We start from the raw sequence: 19,703 nt of genomic DNA on the forward strand, positions 1-19,703 counted from the left end.
CCTTAATTTAAACTTTCTAACTATATACGTGAAATGGTGATATTAATGCAAAATATTGATCAGAACCAGTTGGGTGACATTCATAGCCCCAAAGGTATTCGCACATAGGAAAGAATAGATTTACTCTCACTAAATCCACATCTATGTACCCTGACAATATCTGTACCATATAGGTACATATGTGGAGTTAGGTATAGAAAATGTAGACTTACTTACCTGTCAATATTTTTCCCTTGATATTTTGTCCCCGTTACTGTGTGCCATAAATATTCCGAGGTCGATCTTGAGCTGTGCACACCTTCTACAATATGTGCATTAGAGGTTTTCTAGTGTGATTTCACAAATAATTTTTCGACAATAAATTAAATGCTATGATTCATATGTCGCACATTGAAACAGTATCATAATAAATCATGAGCCGGATCATAAAAAAATATTTAGGTCACCATGGTCATGTCACCTGATTTTCATGCCGAAAAACGTTATATTGCTAATCCATATCAAATCTATGCCTGTGTATAATTCCATCATGTCAAAGAGATCATAGCTTGAAGGACAAGTCTAAGCTATTCTGATACAGTAACACATGCAAAAAGGTGATTGGCAAGTCTTATATCCACAACGTACACTTAGAAGTATCCACCATCATGTCTACCTAACAGCAATGCATGCCGACCTCATCTGCCAACATCTGTTGACCTCAGGATCGTGTTTCCAATCCTGCTTGCCATTATGAGGATATGTGAGGGGGATATTGCTCAAGTATGTGAAGGCATCGCAAGTGCTAAGGTAACTTTTCTGTATTTCGATCTTTGACAAAGGTTTTTGATTAAGGAAGAATTATACTGCCTAAAAGTGCATATTCATTTATGAACTTCTCATACTTTATTCCATAGATTGGTATTGCTAAATGCAACTCACAATTTACCACCTTGATGGATAACCTCTTCAGGGCAGTGGCTCGGAAAAGGTCCATGGCTTCTGACGTTTTGAGGTACTATGTCACTGTCCACTTGCAGCATGCTGTTGAAATGGAAAGTGTTTCGGGGCTGTGTTATGGGCACGTGTGTGTCACAAACGCCCTTGCTGCTTGGTCCCAAAAAATGCCAGCATAAATCATGTAACAATCAAACAAGAGTAATAGGTGGTTATGAAAAAGCTTAAATAATTTGGATTGGAATATATCAATAACGGCCAGCTGAATCGGATTCACCTGATATCTGTGTTCAATGAATGTATCCATTTGTAGAAAATAAAAGTAAGAAAGAACATCTACAAAGGTCAGGTCAAAACATGAAACGCTAGGGAAATCTATTACATGAAAGTTAGCCATCTCAAATGGAATACATATGATATACAAAGGAAATAAAAATAGCAAACGAACAATAGTGAAACCCTTTTCTAAATTCTATTGTATAATTAAAGCTTAGCTTGAAACAAATGTATAAAACTTAGGTTCCCTTAAGATTAAAAGAAGCGATAACAAGCTTGTCTTTTTCAAAATCTAAACATGGAAAATGCTTCCCAAATGTCCATTTTCCCTTGTTTCTTCTATGTGTGTTTGTAATTAACTGCCCCATTCTTGAGGTTTCCTGTTCGTAGAGATTTGCTCAAAGAAAAACCTGATACACGTTAACTAGAACCACAATGCTGATCATGTTTCCAGGGAAAAAATACAAATATATTAAAACATTGGAGTGTTTAGAGATCCATAAAGACAATGGAGTGGCTCAGGGCAAATTACGTTTGTAACAGTTTTTCTGCGTCAGCATTCAAATGCTTCTCATTCTGTTCGTCCCCTTTTAAATTAAAACATTTAACCCTCAGTGAGTGGAATGTTTTAATGATATTATGGCCCTTCTGGTTGAGCCAATAACTCAGGCCCAGGGCCTTTAACATCCCTCACCAGTAAGCTTCAATGAAATTTAATTAAATAATTCAATAACTCTTTCAGTTGGTACCTAAAATGGCCGACAGGAGATATAGCTTCCTTGGTCACTCAAAGGGCCCTCTTTTAAAAAAAATCGGTACCGTTTCCTCCTACACAACCAAACATCCAGATATGCCTAATTTTTTAAGCCCTTAAAGTCCAACCCAAACACCTCTTAAAACGCAAATTTTTTGAAAACGGCAAAATGGATGTGCATTAAAACACAAACTACACGCTTTGTGAGTACATTTTTTGCCAACTTTGGTGTAATTCTGTTCAGTCCGTTTTTCTGTCTCAGAAAAGCGACGTTTTCTAAGGCAATTAACATGAAGAAGATGAGGATGATGAACTTTTTTTTGTGAAGGTGGGTTAAGATTCGTCAAACGTCACCGAAGTTATTACCAAAACAAAAAATGTTTTTCCTATGGAAACTCTGGCCAAATTATAATTACACAGGGGTGACTGCCACTGTGTAATCTCCATAATGCATATAGGCTGTGGCAGCAGGAAATTGGCTGCCCACATCGGGGGTTGTCCGCCCCCTGTAGATTCAGCATAGGGCCTGGTCAGAAGGCAGGCGCTACTTCCAACCGCTCAATGCGTGCAGCAGATAGCTGTGCTCAGCAGAGAGTTTGCTGAATATGATAAAACAATGAAATTCTGTGAAAAATATAAAGATAGAAGCAATATTATAGTTAGGTATGATGATCAGATCTTACATTGCTGCAAATAAAATCTGAAAATCACTGAAAAGAAGAAAGGCTAAACTGACATTATAGTAAGGTATGGTAATAAGATCTCAGATTACATTACAAAGCAGATGTTAAAGTGACATTATAGTTAAGAGTTGAACTAACGCTAAACCTAATGTTTGAAAAACAATAAAACCACTGAAATGCGCCAGTTATAGTTTACTGAGCTAACTGTCAGGATTTTGCCCTCCTGCCATCAGGTGACGCTCACAATGGACCTGTGACAATTTCCAACACCGTGCATTTCCATCTCCTAATTATATATCAGCCCAGGTTTCTGCACCACCTTCTTGATGCATCATGGTCCCTGTAGTTCTCTGTCTCCGAACCCTTCCCGTATCAAGCCCTTGTGGTGGTGCTCTATTTTCTCTCTTAATTCTTGGACCCCACAGCCTTTCTGACCATTACGCCTTATACCTGCCTTCTGGACTTTTCAATCTCTTTGCTCCGACCCATACTCTATTTCTGGCTTTTTCTATGTCGTGTCTTGTGTCTGCTGGTTTCCCTGGTCATTCCGCTTTCAAGTCCGAGTTCTGCTTTCCCATACTTGGTGGTTTCCTGATTCCATGCTCTTAGTGGTGGCTACCACAAACAAACAGTGGTGGGGCCATGGGGGAGCATGCGAGGGAGAGTGTGCTCGTGGGAGATTTAATAGTAATCTAATTCAATACCTGAAGCTGCCGACCGCCTCCCAAGTCAATCCTCGGTCTTCCTGTTCCTAGCAGCCCCTGGGACAGCATCACATACTCCCTGTGCATCCCGCACTGCTCTCACTTAATGAGAGAAGCGCAGAGATTGGCCTGGGTAGGCTGTTTTGATGCTCTGCTTAGGACAGGGGGTCTGTGCTGTTTCTCCAACCCAGCTGTGCAATGCAGCTGGATTGGAGAAACCTAGCTGTGCATGTGTGTTTGGCCGGCCTAAAACGGGCGGCTAAACACACATGTGCACTTATAAGTGCACCGACCAGTCCTCCTTCACCCTCCCATGGCCCCAACCCAAACCTCCCTACCCCACTGGTTCAGCCAGCAGCTAAAAAATAAAATAAATATAAAATATCGCTTTATTTTTCAGCTGCTGGCTCTGAGCCAGTAGGACGACATTCCTCTGCCATTGCGGAGGAGCCGTCCCTGCTTGCTCTATGCTCTCTCCCTGCACCTGTGCTCCTCCTCTGAGCCTCCTACTGTTTCTGCCTGGTAAGCCCAGATTGCAGCGACTCACATCTGACCTTACTGATGAGTTTCCCTGCAATCTGTTTGATCCTACTACTATATTCAAGACTTGCCTTTTTAGTTCTGTTTTCATTGTTTAATTCTATGTTCCTGTTCTGATTAGTTATTTGTGTCTGTTTGCAGATTTCTAGTCTGTTCTTGTTCTGATTGCATATTCCTGTGGTTAGTGTGCAGATTCCCTATAGTTATGGTGTCATGTATTCCAGCCCTGACATTGACTCCTTTTCCAGTCCAGATTCTCCCTGAGCCCAGTTCCTGTTTATGGGCACCTACCACTGTTCTCCTTGTCTTCTTGTGTTTTATATTATTTTCCTGCTTCTCTTAGCTTCCAAGGGTGCCAGTTAGACTCCAAGGCTTCTGCCCAGTTAGATACCAAGGCTTGTGCCTTTGGCACAGAGAACCACCCAGTGTGTTTTCTCCATAGGAACTGTTGGGTGTATCCCCGAACTCTATGAGGATAATCTGCAGTTTGCCTTCTTGTGAGACCGTTTCACCTCACAGAGAGATCACTTCTGAGGAGCAGACAAATTATCATTTTGGATAGTTTGTCTATCGTTTCCCAGCTCTCACATTTCTGTTATTTGTACTCATGTTATCTTCATAGTTTCCACTGGAGACTTTCCAGTTCCCTGTTCACTGCCTGTTTCAACCTGCTTCAGTACTGCTTTCCTCCTAGCCTTCAGGTACTCTCTTGTTTATATTTAGAGCCCTCCATGGAAAGCATTTTCCCTGTATAGAGTAAACACCACCCTGTTGCCTTGTCTTGCTAGTGTCCTTGACAGATTATCCCGAACTTCGCTAGATCCCTGGCTCTAACTATAACTGCGCCCCTTCCATTCACTACTTATCACCCCACATATTAATTCACTCATGACATGTTAACCAACATCATTAAATAACTGTCAACATCATAGATAACATCAAGTCGTTGCTATGCATCCAATGATGGCTAAACTTCCATTCATAATGGTGTTACCCTGTTAAAGGCTTCACATGACCTGCAATATTAAGTCAGGAGGTTGACAGATGTGCATTTGCCATTGAAGACGCTTTCTGCCTGGCCCTATAGGCAGCCCTCTGCAGTTTGGTAAAATACCCTATGCACTTTCCTGAAATGGGCACCATGGCACACTACCTTAAAGCCATGTTTAAAACACCAATGTGAGAAAAAACACTGTCAAGTGAGACACCACTGCATTCAATTTGCAATGCCACAGAATCTTCAGTGAACGGCTGGAGATAAAGATCAACACCTTACAAACATCCTCATTACATATTTGTCTATAATACTAAATTACAACTATTTAAAATGGACATGTGCCCAGACATCCACTGGTGAAAAATCTAGGGTGTGGTGGATATCAGCACTGATCCATGTTATAGTATTTCTGGTTCCAGGATTGGTTACTGGTGTTGCTCTGGCTCAAGTGCCTCTATTTTGATACTCTAGTGTCAGCAGGCACAAGCGTAATCTCCTTCTTTGTCTCTTATGCCGTGTAGCTCCCACCAGTAGGTCGAGGATGGCAAAAGTGCTACATATGGCATCTGGTTTTTTTTTTAGCATCAAGAAGATCAAAATATATCATGAGTCAAAATCACTTCTGCTTCTACTCTACATGTACTGGAAATGTATATTACAAAGACTATTGTTACCAAGAACGAAATCCAACAATATCCAAGATTAAAGTGTTGGAGGTGCTTCATATGACTTAGGGTCCTCTAAGTGGAGAAGTGTGGCTCACCGATTACAGCGGCAGACCCTGAGGCAGAGGTCTGGCCCGGGACCAGGGTTCAATACCCGACGCGACAGGGTCTTGTGCTCAATGTCCACAGACTCGATAATTCTTGCCTCGGTGCCTACTCTAATCATGGGTCCCACTCTGCAACTCTGGGCAATAGCTTGCTTAATCTCCACAACGGCCTCGAAAGCGCTAGGATGCCTGGTTTCACCTTGGGGGGTGCCCAGTAACGGGCATCTCACAGGGAAAGCCAGGAAGGGTTCCACAGCGGTATACAGCGCCAGGATGCCTGAAAGGTGATAGTGCGCTTTACAAGTATACATACATTTACACATTTACAACCCACTGCAGGGATCAGAACACTGATCGTCTTTTGTGCTCCAATCATCTTTCTGGCTGGGAAAACATCGAGAAGGATGGTTGGTTGTTTTTCAACTTATGTTTTTGCACTCAATATCTGTAGGAAACAAATAAATTAACATTTTAAATGTAGGTTATGTAGAAATAAAATACCTGCATCAGTTTTTTTGTTCACTTTTGTATACTTTCTATCTGTGTTTTTCCTGATGACTCACACTCCAGGCCACCCACCAGACTATGTGCTTACTCACCCTTTCACACTCACTCCATTCCATCCAATTACCTCTCTCAAAAGTAACCCAGTCACACAATTCTCAGTGATCCTCTTTTTATCCACTCACAACCACATTGAAAAATATATATGTAAGACTATATAGGTATCTGTAAAATTAGATATACAGCAACAGAGTGCTGTAGCTAGTGGTGGCAAGTAAGGCTGGCTTACAAATGGAAGGTGCTCTTAATAGGTGTCCATTAAGTGTATGCATTGCTGCTTCTGGTTGAGGAGTTCCTTGTAGGGCAGGGACATGAGGTTCTTCCTGAAGCGGAGGAGAGTAATATGTGTAGCGTTTTGCTGTCAATAACCGTCCTGTGGCACCTTCTCCCTCATTCATCTTCCCATTCATTCACTCATTCACTCCCTCATTCATTCAACCTTTTGGTCTCCCGCTTATGCTGAGTGGTGGGTGTGTGTTTGTGTGTGTGTGTGTAGTTGTACAGAAAATATAAGGTTTTGTTCTGTTTTCCTAGACTCCTGCAGGGAATATTTGGGCCCAATGAAGGATACTTTGAAGAACAATTTTACCCACACTTCATTCTAAAGTCTGGTATCCAGGGACATAGCTTCAGAGGGGGTCTATGGGTGGAAATCTCCCTTAATATTTACTTAGTCGGTCTTGACCTGGCAGTATCGGCCGAATCAGCTGTTTGTGCAACTGTGACATCACATGACTGTTGCTGCAGATTGGATTAGGTGGAAAGGCCAATATATTAACAGGTTTGTCGCAGATTGAGTAGAGGTGGAAAGGCCAACCTATTAACACAGAGAGTTGAGCTAAAACCGAGTCAAGGGCTGGACTTTGGTTCTGAAAGCCCGTGCACGAGCTGAGATATGAAAATATTTGGCATGTAAATCATGCAACAAAAATCATGCAAAAATATGATAAAGTCGTTTAAAAAAATGAACTTAGTATGCGGATGCATTTCACCTTAGAACTCCAGATTATATCACAGCATTGAGAGGCATTTATGAAAATGGATATTTTTAAAACATAAACTTAGAAATATTCATGATGAAGCAATAATATAGTCTGCTAGACAAGAGATGTTTTGTACAGCACATTTCCTGAACTCACACATTTGAAGGTACACTCATATATGATAATGAAGAAAAGGGAAGCTTGGAGAAATTAAATATTTGCCTTGGATCAAACAATTTGTTCAAGTGGGCAAGCAGGGATTGACCCTACATTTTCTAGCTTCATGTTGTGCAGTTGAGCGACTAGATGGGTCTCTCGTCCTCTTGCCCATTTTGCATCAAAAATGGCTGCTTTGTCGCTAATACGTAGCGCGTGAGGTTAGAATATGGGGGCAGGCCGGCGCCAATAGAAAGCTCAGCTCGTTTTTTGCTCCAGGGTCCAAAAGGACCTCAAGATTATCCAGGGATCTATCTTGAAATTTCAGTAGCCTACCCACCTCTAAGACTGGGCCTGGGATTGCAAAATCACCTAAGAAGATGTGTGTGATGCTCAAGTAGCGTCAAGATCACGGATCTGATTGAACTCCTGACCATCACTCACTTCACAGGAGTATGCCACCTGCATGGCTTTAAGTGCATTGGATTGGGCCAGGTCTCAAATGTGGCAGTAATTAAATTATAAACTGGGTTCCTATTGGGCCCTAAATGAATGTCCTTTACAGGTAAAAACAATGCTCAAATTCCCAATGACGACTGTAGAAAGCCATGAGGCAATCCATAACAGCGATGCAGTTCCTGTTAACAATATATCTTTTTTTTATATATATGTTGCATTTCTGCAACAAGTTACTCTTTTATGTGAATCGACTCACTGCTAGAAACTTATGGATGAGCACCAGTTATTAGTAAGAGTTCATGGCAGGATGAGTGTGAGGTCTGGAGAGGAGTCTGAAGGCAGTGTGAATTTCTCACAGTGTCAGTCAGTGTCATAAAAGTGTTGAGACTTCATGCACATGTAATCTGGGCTTCTAAAAGGCCTGCCTTTGCAGCTCATCCTAGGCCTGTTAGTTATAGGCTTTTGCTAGCCAGCCCTCCCGGGCCTCTCAACCCTATATTGCTTTGAGAAGGAATTGGACTAGAAAGGACGACATAGTCCAGACTATGCCACAGAGGTCCTACACTGGCTGGCCTTACTTTTACAAATAACTGAAAACTAACACCCATAGCCCTGCTTGTTACCACCGCCCTGTGGTGCCAACCTGCACTATCCTTTTTAGTAGGTTTCATCAAGTTGCTTGTTGATACATCTCAGGCTCAAACCATCCCTAACATTACTGACTACCCTACATCCTTTCCAGAGGCATAGCTACCAGTTGTGCAGTTGGTGAAATGCACTGGGTCACAGAGGTGGGACAGGGCCCAACAACAACAGCCCCTTGTGCCCTGACAGGGCAAATAAATAAACAAGCTGGAGTTCCGAGGCTGAACAAGCCTAAAAGATTACTTTAAAATGCATTGTGTAACATTTCCTGTGCGTTCAAAGACACAGGTCAAATGTCAGTCTAGGCTTCTGACAAATTGCTGCTTATTGTTTTAACATGGAGACTGGTGTTTACTTTCCATTTGCTTACTGTAAATTGTGTAAATTTTGTAACATGAACTATGTGAAAATCTTGCTAATGTGACATGAAAGGCTGTAGGATGTCTTTGCTTCTTACACACAACAAAATGTAAATACCTCCAAATGACCTGTAAAAATATGTTTAAATCAACAGGAAAGCATAAATGAAGCGTTTTTGCTCTTTATTCTAAAATGTAATGGAAAAAAGATTTTAATAGGATCAAAACAAATGAAGACACTTGGTGATGTGCAAATGACAAATATTCGCTGACAAATTATGAACTGTGCACTATATAGTTTTAAGGAAACTGGCCCCAGGAAAAGCACCGGGCCTTGACAAACTCCCTGGTGACCTTTTTATGAACCAACCAAGGATTTGGGGTCCTTATTTATATATTCTCTTTAATGCAGTCCTAAGAGGCATGGAGGTACCCTGTACTTGGCTGGGAGCAGAGATAGTCCCGATTTATAAGAAGGGTTCTCCTCTCCTCTCAGCCTCATTGATGTCCCCCAAAAAATCTTTTCGCGGCTCATTTTAGATCGTCTGCAGGAGTGGATGGTGGAACATGATGGCCTCAGTCCGCTTCAGGCGGGGTTCAGGAGGAACACATCCACCATGGATCAGATCTCTTGGCTTGTTTTACTTTACTGGAAAACAGCGAAAATAGAGGGTGGCAGCCTCTACATGGTGTTTGTGGACCTTCGGTCCGCCTTTGATTTAGTGCCTAGGGGTAAACTTTGGGCGGTGCTCCAGGAGTTGGGCGTTCCGCACGAATTACTGAGGGTCTTGATGAGACTGCATGAAGGGAATTTTGCTCAGGTCAGATGCGGGAGGAATGGGGCGCTGTCCTCCAGATTTCCAGTTGCGAGGGGGGTGAGGCAGGGGTGCGTACTGGCACCGACCCTGTTTTGCCTCTACGTAAATGGTGTAATATCGCATCTGGATGCGGTCCCCAACAATGATGCACCTAGGCTGGCTGGCAGGAGGGTGCCGGCGATTATGTTCGCTGATGACACGCTCCTGCTTTCCAAGTCACCTAAGGAGATCCAACGTGTATTGGATGGTTTTGTGGACTTTTGCCAATGCCGCGGACTGGAGATCAACGCGGACAAGACAAAATGTATGATCTTTAATCCGCTGGCATCTACTCGCCCCACTCCAATTTTGGGATCAATAAGGCTGGAGAGGGTTTAGACGTTCCAGTATCTAGGGGTCCCAACAAGTTAAATACCAACTGAAGCTGTCCCAACTGGTGGGGGGAATTCACAAAATGTCCAATACATCGTCATTTAAACCGGTGAGCCCCGCGCTGGAGATTTATAAAACCCAGGTGAGGGCAGCGGTACTATACGGTGGGGAGCTCTGGGGGCTCATGTAAGTCCGAAACTATAAAAATTTAAAACAAATTCATTCGGCAGCTACTAGTGCTCCCCCAAAGCACACCGCTTCTTCTGCTGAGGCTAGACCTGGGATTGAGTTTCTTAGAGGACGAGCTAGCACTAAAACCCCTCAGGTTCTGGCGCAGGCTCTGGACAACACCAGAACTGTTGAACTATAGGCTAGAGCTCAAGGACGTTTTAAGCTATAATGGTGCAGCAAAAATTCCCTGGTTTGCTTTTATTAAGCAGGAGTTTACCAAAATAGGTCTACACGCCATGTGGTATGATTCTGAAAGGGCGTGTTGTGAGGTTTCAGGCAAGTCCCTTACGAGGATTTTTATGGACAATAAATTGAACGCGGCATTACCTGACCCTCATGCTGGCACCCTGACTAATATGTTTCTTACATTTAAAATATTTTTCTGTTTCGAGGATTTTATGGATGTTATCTATCCCATTGGATCAAGGAAACTCTATATACAATGGAGATATGGAACATTACCCCTAAGGGCTTTTACAAGTAAATGGTCTGCCAGTACGAATAAAAGTTGTCCTGGGTGTTGCTGTAGCTTAGAGGACGAACTTCACATATTATTCTTTTGCCCGGCATACAGCCGACCCAGGAAGTATTGGCTAGTTCCGCTATGTAAAAATATGGGTTTTGTACGATGTTTACATCTTTTAGAATCCTAAAAACAGACACGTCTGGACATATTGTATTTGCACTTTCGAAGTATTTATCAGCTATGTGGCCCAAGCGTCGATTTTTAATGGTAAATAAGTGCCAGGATTGATTTACTTTTTAAAAAAAAACTTTTATGAATTGTACCATTTTGCATGTACTCTGTAAATACATGTATTATTTGTATTCTTTTATGGCAAAAAAAATGCCGAAATAAAGATTATTGAAGAAGAAGTTTTATCAGTAAAATTATATGTCTGTGCAAATTTAGAGGTCATTTCAAATGAAAATGCGCTGTCTGTATATGACATGGGGGTAGATGTATCAAGATTTCAATTTGCGATTTTTAAATAGCGATTTTTAGCGAATCGCTATTTAGAAATCGCAAAATGGAATGTATCTAGAAAATCGCTTTTTTTAGCGATTTCTTAGTGTTCCTTATTTGCAAATTCGCATTTTGCAAATTCGCAATTAAGGAATAATTTCCAATGCATTCCTATGGGCTAGAGGCCCACAGGAATGATTGCGAAATAATTCTCAAATTGCGAATTCGCAATTTGCTAATCGCTATTTGAGAATTATTTCAAGGGTGCAGGGGTGTCTCAAAGACACCCTGCTGCACCCCTGAAATGTACATGTGTATGCATATGGCGCACATACATGCCCTATGGGCATGTGTGTGCGTCACATGCTACCTTCAAAAATGCCAAATTGTGCATTTTTAAAAGAATTCGCAAATTAACATCAACAGCAAATTGATGTTAAATTGCGATTTCTTAATCAAAATTCGCAATTTAAAAATGCTACATATTCCTTAAATACTATGGCAAAATAAGGAATCGCAAATTTTTGCGGTTCCTTATTTTGCGAATTTTTGATGCATGCCAAAACATGCAAAACGACCGTTTGCGACTCGCAAAAGGCTTTTAGACATCTAGGCCATGGTGCACACCATGCTTTAGTAATAGATCTGTGATAGTGTGCTCCTAAATGCAAGACCAACTATATAGTACACCCTTACCACCCTCCTGCTGAATGGCCATGGTTTATTTGTGTAAACTCGGATTGCCTACAATTCAAAGCTTATCATGTAGAAATTCATGTTCTAGCTAACTTAGGATAATTTAGGCATTGTCGTTCATTTTTACTGTGACGTTGCACCCAAACACCTCAACAGCTGTTTATTCTCGATCATAATAAAGAACTCCAATTCTTCACTAGACAAATAAGTCTAAGTGATTTTCCGTAGCTGACTAGATAGAGTGTACTTTTCCAAGGACAGGCCGACTGTCCCAGACTAAATAACGTATTATGTAACATTTCATGTGCTGAGAACAGATGCTGTGAACGCTAGACTCCAAGCAGTCGAGTAGCGAGAAAATCTTCGCAAGTATTCTGTTGCAACTGTTGCTCCTTTGCTTGATTTGTATTGGTTATGAGCATGTGAACCGTGTGCAAATGTAGTAAATATATGAAGCTTATGTCTAGGGCCCTGTAAAAGAGTGTCATTTCTCCATGCTAGAAGGAGACCCTTTCCCCGTCCTGCGAAGGCGAATGTCCACTTATTGACCATAGCTTTGATCGCCCAGCTCAGTCACTTCTGTACTTTACCTGAGTGAACCTTAAAATAAAGATCCTGGTCTGGCTTTCTTAAACAAAAATGCTTTAGTCTTGCCTTCCACACTGTCAGAATTCGAACAACAAAGAGAAGGGTCCAGTAAGGAGACGCAAAGTCCGTAAGGCACTAAAACGTCGCGATCGCGTGCCAGTGCACGCAGGAGACCAAAACTGGGGAGTGGGTTAGCGCACTGCCATTTGCAGCATTTGTTCTTTGTGTGATGCTTGCATTTTTCAGCTTCCCTATGATTTCAGTGACGTAACATTGATGGCAGCACCATTAGCCTCAAATTATTCCAGCATATCTGCCTACTCTGGCTACAGGAACTCTTATAGAAGTGGGATCTTGCTGTTAGCTCTATCCAATTCCTTCAGCTGCAGGATTCAGACTCCAAGCAGCAGAATCCACTAAAGAAACTACTGGGGCACTGCGGGTCTCATTGCACGTGCACTGAATGGCTGCATAGGGTGAATGCTCACTTTTGTAAATGCAGAAAATGCCATTCGACCCTGACTGCCTCACACTAGCTGAGGTCAATCAATCAATCAATCAAAGCATTTGTATAGCGCGCTACTCACCCGGAGGGTCTCAAGGCGCTTGGGGAGGGGGGTCCGCTACTGCTCGAACAGCCAGGTCTTGAGCTGCTTCCTAAAAGAGAGGTGGTCCTGGGTCAGGCGGAGGTGGGTCGGGAGGGAGTTCCAGGTCTTGGCGGCGAGGTAGGAGAAGGACCTTCTTCCTGTGGTGGCTCTTCGGATGCGGGGGACGGCGGCGAGGGCGTGGCCGGTCGAACGAAGCTGGCGTTTGGGAGGGTAGAAGTTGAGGCGGCTGTTGAGGTATCCTGGGCCTTGGTTGTGCAGGGCTTTGTGTGCGTGGGTGAGGAGACGGAAGGTGATTCTCTTGTTGACTGGGAGCCAGTGCAGGTCTCTCAGGTGTCCGGAGATGTGGCTGCGACGGGGGATGTCCAGGATGAGTCGTGCTGAGGCGTTCTGGATCCGCTGGAGTCTCTTCTGGAGTTTGGCGGTGGTTCCAGCGTAGAGGGAGTTGTCGTAGTCCAGTCGGCTGGTGACGAGGGCCTGGGTGACCGTCTCCTGGTCTCGGTGGGGATCCACCGGAAGATCTTGCGTAGCATGCGTAGGATGTTGAAGCACGACGAGGAGACAGCGTTGACTTGTCTGGTCATGGAGAGGGAGGAGTCCAGGATGAAGCCCAGGTTGCGTGCGTGGTCTGTTGGTTTGGGTGCGCTGCCTAGGGCGGGGGGCCACCAGGAGTCGTCCCAGGTGGAGGGTGAGGATCCCAGGATGAGGACTTCCGTCTTGTCCGAGTTCAGTTTCAGGCGGCTGTTCTTCATCCATTCGGCTACCTCTTTCATTCCTTCGTGTAGGTTGGCTCTGGCGGTGGCGGGGTCGTTGGTGAGGGAGAGGATCAGCTGGGTGTCGTCGGCGTAGGAGATGATGTTGAGGTTGTGCTGGCGTGCGATGGCTGCGAGGGGGCTCATGTAGACGTTGAAGAGGGTTGGGCTGAGTGAGGAGCCTTGAGGAACGCCGCAGATGACTTCGGTGGCTTCTGATCTGAATGGGGGAGGCGGACTCTCTGTGTCCTTCCGGCGAGGAAGGAGATGGTCCACTCCAGTGCCTTCTCCTGGATTCCGACGTTGCTGAGGCGCTGTACTAGGGTACGGTGGCAGACAGTGTCGAAGGCCGCGGAGAGGTCTAGGAGGATGAGGGCCGCTGTTTCTCCGTTGTCGAGCAGAGCTCGGATGTCATCGGTGGCTGCGATCAGGGCGGTCTCGGTGCTGTGGTTGGCCCGGAAGCCAGACTGCGAGAGGTCGAGGGATCCGTTCGTCTCGAGGAAGGCGGCCAGCTGCTTGTTGGCGGTCTTCTCGATGACTTTAGCGGGGAACGGAAGCAGAGAGATGGGACGGTAGTTCTTGAGGTCGATGGGGTCGGCTGATGGCTTCTTTAGTAGGTCGCTGAGTTCGGCATGCTTCCAGTTCTCAGGGAAGGTGGCGGTGTTGAAGGAGGTGTTGATGATGTCCCGCAGGTGGGGTGCGATGACAGCGTCGGCCTTGTTGAAGACGTGGTGAGGGCAAGGGTCGGTCGGAGATCCGGAGTGGATGGAGTTCATCGTGCGGACGGTGTCTTCGGTGCTGATCGGGGTCCAGGCGCAGGGGGTGGTGGTGGGGGGCGGTGGTTCGGACGTGGCGTGCGTCGGTTGAGTGCTGAAGCTGTTGTGTATGTCCGCGATCTTGTTGTGGAAGTAGGAGGCGAGGGAGTTGCAGAGGTCTTGCGAGGGGGTGATGTCGTTGTCGTTGGTCAAAGATGAAGTTATGCCCATTTGGTTTCTGAAGACTAGACAGGCACAGTAATCAATGCGTTCAGCCTGACGTTTGGAGGGCAGATGATGGCAGTAAGTAAATGGGCATAGACTTAGGAAAGTGCTGTGACTACAAAAAAGAATGATTTGAGTATTGTTTCATTTTATGCTAAAGAAATGCACAGGTAACTTTAGAAAACTTCTTGGAGCTGCAAATGCACAATTCTTCCTTATTAAAACCAGAAGTAGGAATAGTTACCCTTCTGAGACCTGACCAGGATTCTCAGAGAACAAGATGGCCATCTCCAGAGTGAAATACTGTTAGAGGTGGAATGCGCATAACTGTTACTGTAGTAGAGGTAGGCGAGCCAACAAATTAACAAGGAGAGCCAAGTTAAGGGGTTGTTTTGGCCCTAAGATCTTGTCTTGGTTCTAAGAGCCCAGACATGACTTGTGCAATGGGGTCATTTGACATGGAATGCATGCAACAATATTATGCACAAATATGATAATGTGTCTTCAAAATTCAATAAAGTAAATTTGTTTTACAAGAATTATACCTTAGTACATCATATCATATCACTGCATTCAGAGGCATTTTTTAAAGTGGTTGATTTATAATATTCATGTCCCCAGCCCCACTCTGAGGACAATGCCATTATTGAACTCAGAGGCAGGTCAGTTGTCATGTGCATCCTGCATTTGGGCTACATTCTTATTTTACACGGAGCAGCATTATAGTCCATTAAGTCAAACACTGGAGAGACTTTTGTCCAGCACACATCCTCATACATTTCAAGGTTTTCTTAGACTCAATTATGAAAAAAATAAGAGGCACAATTAAATAAAACAATTGCCAAGGATCACACAATTTGGTCACATGGCCAAGGCTTGATTGATCCCAGGTTTTCTGGTCTCACATTGTGTAATTAAGCCTCTAGATTGGTAACCCTTTCATGGTCCTGTTTGATATCAAAGAGTCATGCTTTGTCTTTCATTCTTGGTGCATGACGTTAGAGCATGGGTAGCATGCAGAAGCCACATGAAAGCTACGCTCATTGTAGGACTCAAGGGCACATACGGATTTCGAGCTGTACAGAGTCTACCATCTGGCTCAATCCTTCAGTGGTTCACTCACTTTTATAAATTTCTCTGGGTTTTCTGTGCCTGAAATAAGCTTGGATGCTGCAGCCAGTGTGATACTTTTTTTGTATGTGAGGATTTCTTAGCTGTCACTGCTGATGACCATCTTGTAGCTGTGCTCAATGTGAGGGTAGCTTACGATGCTGCCAAATGTTGAATATTGTGTGTATGTGATGCTGTCTAAGTTCAATGCATGTGAGGAAAGCTAGCATTGCTTCTAAACAGTTGGAATGTATCCTATGGATGTGATGAAAGCTTGTACTCCTTCCTGGTGCTGGACCTGTTTTGTGTGTGGCCATCTTGCTATGCGTGTGAGCCAACCTTGCATTCATATACATCAGTGTTCCTTACACTTGTACCAGATCAGAAATGATGCTTCTTCATTGTATTCAAGGGAGGAGTTAAATGGTGCTGATCAGTTCCATACTTTTTTATTCATGTTTTTGAAAGACTCTTTCGGTGTCTCTGCAATATAACATCTATGCCATGTCTTTGAAGCACGCTTGCCCTGGCCCTGAATACCACATTTGTTCCATGTCTTTGAAGGAAGCATACACTGGCCCTGCAGTAGAATACTTGTTCCATGACTTTGAAGGAAGCTTGCACTGACAGGCACTGCTGCACGACACATGATCATGTCTTTAAAAGAAACTTGCATTGGTCATGCAGTACCACCCTTGTTCTATGCCTTTCAGGAAAGTTTGTAATGCTCTTGATGAGTGCCTTATTTCTTTTGCATGTGAACTAAGGACCTCCTGCACAACTGCTCTCTATTCTATATCTTTTTCTGTGTGTTTCAGGCCTGACCAAAGGACTGGTGTAGCAGTCTCTCCAGCCTCATGTTTTCACAAAAATAATACATAATCTTGCTTAGAGAAAATGAGCTTTAGGTAACGCCACTTCAGCTATTCATCAGGCAGAATGTCCTTCACATATTTGTTCAGCCCTTCAGACCAGCATGCATGCAACTGGGCAGTGGATCATCCCTCTCCAGCCATTGGCTTTGGTGCCAATATTTGGTTCTTCCTAGTAGATAACCGCTGGTCTTTAGGATGTCAGGTAGTCCGAGAAACAGTATTTTGCCTGCTTACACTGTGTTACTCTGGACCTCAGGAGACTTTTCCTTTAGTTCACCCCCCAATAGCTCACCTGCAAATGCAGACTAGTGCTGATTGAGTGGCAAGAATACCAGACGTTCGGCTGCCATTGGACCACAACTTTCTTATCCAAAGGCCAAGGCATAGTTCCAGGCACAAGCTTCAAAACCATGCCACCATCTTGAAACAGTATTCTGCATACCCTGTCATGTTTAACTGTTTCAAGATGGCAAATTCTTTTTATTGAAGAGCTTGCCCTCACATTTAGTTGTCATTTTTTACATTTTGTTTTTGTCTTTAATTCTATCTTTTCCTATTTTAGCATATGTCTGCACTACAAAGAAAAACACCTCCCTTTTTTATAAGGCAAGTGGGACTTTTTTATGCCAATACTCTTCCTCACAAAAGTCCACAAAGATCATACTCATGTAGTCTGCAGTGCTGATCCATGTGTGACTGTTGGCAGATTAGATAACCTTAGTGGACATTCAGGCTTCAGTATAGCTTACGTCAAGTGTCTTGAATTACAATAGTTAACTGATACACTAGCTAATCAACCTGTGTCTCCTTCGCCACCATCTGTCCGAACTCTGTTCCTGCTGACTCAGTGATGTACCTGTGTGTGGGCAGTGCACTTGTGTGAGGGCAGGCCACCATATTTTGTGAGTGCATTGTGAAGGATGTGCCTTTGTGTATGCAGGACCAGCTTTGCCTTTTATGAGGGCAGGGTGAGTGGCCTACAGGTTGAAATTTGTGCTTGTGAGTGCAGAGTGAGGCATTTGCCTGAGCGAGTGTAGCACGAGAACCGTGCCTATGTGAGGGCAGCAGTGTGAGTGTGGAGTCCCAGCATGTTATGGCTAGATCTGCAGAATGTATCAAAAACGGAGAGGGACCCTTGGTTTCCCAAAGGACTAGGGTTCATACAAGAACTTTATAAAGAATGTCCTCTGGGTTTAATTCAATTCATCAACACTCATTCACATAGTTGTGTTACACACTACTTAGTCACATCCTCCCGCTAATATTGCACTCTAAATAACCCCAGTATTGGCACAGAATCTCTAAAAGCTTATAAAAATCATTATAAAATGTATTATGAGAAAAAATCATAAAAACATTCTATGAGTTCCAAACATCATAGTCACTTTTGCATATTAAAAACACATAAACAATATCATATGGGTAAACAAAATAACATTTAGACATAAACAAAATATCCTACAAGAGTTTGTGCAGACAGTACTCTTTGTCATTAGATGCCAGAAGTGAATGCTGTCTCTGATGGCCCTGGATTCATGGTTCAAGTACAGTCCTCCTCAGGCAGGAGGCCAGCAGAGCAACAGGGAAGCTGGGCAGCAGAGCAGTCCTGCAGACCAGTCCTTCTTCTTAATCTTCCACAGGTTCAGAAGTGATCTTCAATATTTATACCTGGTGCTCACTTTGAAGTGGGAGACGTGATGATGTGTTTGAACATGGTTACCATTTCAGTCCAATAGACCTTTGTGGTTGACTATGAGGCAAAGGGGTCAGCAGTCAATAAAACAACTTAAAGATCATGTTGCCTATTTGACCACACAATGTGGGCCAGGAATTGGTAACTAAAGTTAAGTGGGTTTATTACACATTAATAATCAAGTCAAATCAATGTAAATTTGACATCATTTAAATACAGAATTAATACCAAAAAAAAGTGTTTGTCAACAATGTAAATTCAGTTTTGATAGCATTAGATATACAACAATGCAGCCACTTAAGTACAAATGGCCAAAAACAGAAGTTATTGTTCATTAAAGAAAATTAAACTCTCCTTTCGCATCATGTATAAATCTTAAAGTCTTCTAGCCAGGGCTCTAAGTTTGGATTAAGGATGGTTCAGAATGAAAAATTATCTGAGGAATTTAAGAAGAAGGAAGGTGTCAGCATAGTGAAGATTTCAGTAGAAATCTTCTAAAAGGGAACAAGTGTTTAGCATATAGATTTACACTCTCAAAAACAGGGCTGTAAGTCTCAAAGTCCAAAAGGGATCTTCTCCAAACTCTAACAGTCTATACCTTAATTAAAGCAAACAGATACATCCATATCATCCTATCCTCACACCACCCTTCCAAGGACCAATGGTGTTGCACACCACGTGGCACAGTGGCAACATCCCCAGATTTGGGGCGTTCACATGGCCTTGGGTTGTACACTGTTACTGATACATGATGAATAGGTAGCTTCACCAACTTAGTAGCATATTTCTGCCAAGATTTTCTTCCTAGGCATCACAGTCTCTAATACACATCACTCGTTCCTCTAGTTACTGAAACCTTGGAACTGCATCTCCAGAGGGGAGAACATGCAAGGCAACATGCATTTCAAATTCAGGCCTAATTAAATTAGCATAGTTAAAAAGTAAAATGTGCACTTTGAATACGTAATGACCTGTGTGAGTATAATGTCATAATAAATAATCTAAATGAGAACATAGGTAAATGAGTTCATGCTTACATATGTGATGCATTTTCAAATAAATGCAACATAACATGAGACATAAGTGTAAATATGTATGAGAACTACATTTAATTCATGGTTAAACTAAACATTAAGGTACACACATTTATGAATCTCTACTTTTCTACAGTGAAAACATTTCAGTAAT

The sequence above is a fragment of the Lissotriton helveticus genome, chromosome 2_1 (genome assembly GCF_964261635.1).
Source record: "Lissotriton helveticus chromosome 2_1, aLisHel1.1, whole genome shotgun sequence".
Classification (NCBI taxonomy): domain Eukaryota; kingdom Metazoa; phylum Chordata; class Amphibia; order Caudata; family Salamandridae; genus Lissotriton; species Lissotriton helveticus.